The following is a 1,582-nucleotide window of genomic DNA, read 5'->3' as shown; positions in this document are numbered from 1 at the left end:
TTTTAATATTAGAAAGGCAGCAATCACATTTAGAAGGTAATAACTCAGCCAAATGCCAGTTTCCTGACACTAACACCCTTTACTGTGCACCAAAGGAAAAGGCCGCTCCTGCAGCTTACAGCAGGTAGTTTTCACCTCGGGATCTACAACTTCAGTCCAGGCAAAGTTACATGCTTAAAAACCCCCATTGGTTGCTTCCCATTAGGGAGCCTCCGCTTGTTCAGTAAGGCAGTTCATACTCCACAAAGCCCATGAGTAGATGTATTAATGTTCCCCTGTGGTCTTCATGATCATCATAACACTAAAGTTTAAAATACTTGGTAAAGTAAAACTTATAATATAATATCAATTCTGCAAGCTGGGAAGATATGGCTAACAACAGACCCATACTGGACAGCTTTGCTGAATCAAGGGGCCAAAGATTTGATGAGAAGTGGCTGAGAGAGCAGTAAGAAAAGACAGCAAACAGGAAAGGACATCAGTTTTAAAGAGTCAAAACTGTTCATCAGTTGATTCTGCGATTATACCTGCGTCATCCGCGACATAGACTGATGTTCAAGAAATGGACTCCAACCACTCACATTATTGTAGCAATATATATTTATTTATTTCTCTACTCAACAGTAAAACATTTTAAAATAATACTTCAGAACTCCAGATGTCACATTCCAGGCGCCACACAGTCTCGTTCAAATTTATATATCTCATTTAATTCTGGAGCCAAAATGTCTACAGCTTCCTACAAACAAAGTCAATGTTCTGCAGCATGACTTGTAAGCAAGCTGAGGATTAATTTAAATGAACCTACATAGTGTAATTGTTCATATTATGTATATATAGCTATACTTCAGCAGTGGAATCATCCATTTTGATTAACATGGTAAAATGTATCCATCTTTACAAAATAGCACATTCTTATCATGATCAATGTCATGCAGTGTTACTAATAATGTAAAAACAACGTCATACGTCAGCCTATGCCAGATGTCACACTCTGGACATCACATTTCACCCAGCTAATGAGTGCATGTCTCACAAATACAATATAATCTTTAAAAATAGACAAAATGCAAGTTGTTATTTGCTGAGTGTGTTTGACCTGGAGTTAAAACTGACAAATACTTTGCAAAGTTCCCTGACTAAATAACAATGAAATTCTGAGTATCTTTGGCTTGTATTTACTTAATTGACATTGTTGCTTGCAGGAGACAGCAGAATATGTGCAAAGTATGCCGCTAAACATGAGTCTTCAGCCTTTTTGCTTCTGAAACCCTCTGCCACTGACCCCTGTAAGACAATAAAAGTACTTTTTAGTATAAAAATTAGTTATGAAATTAAATATGTTTATTGTTTCTGTTTTATTTAACATACTAATATATTGCTGCTGCTGAGTTCTGTGAAGCTGTGGAGGTATCTTTGATGAACACAAGTAAATGTCATGGTCAATGTTCATGCTGACTCAATACTTTATTTTCAGTTGGTAATAGCTGAACCTATCCGGGGGCTAGATTGATGTGTTGAGAAAACCAAGGCAGTGGCAATGGACCGCTTGAAACCTTCTCACGGCAATCTCCAGAGTTGT

Source organism: Mustelus asterias, chromosome 9, assembly GCF_964213995.1.
Source record: "Mustelus asterias chromosome 9, sMusAst1.hap1.1, whole genome shotgun sequence".
Lineage (NCBI taxonomy): Eukaryota > Metazoa > Chordata > Chondrichthyes > Carcharhiniformes > Triakidae > Mustelus > Mustelus asterias.
The sequence above is the reverse complement of the archived record's forward strand: the minus strand, read 5'-3'. Positions refer to the sequence as shown.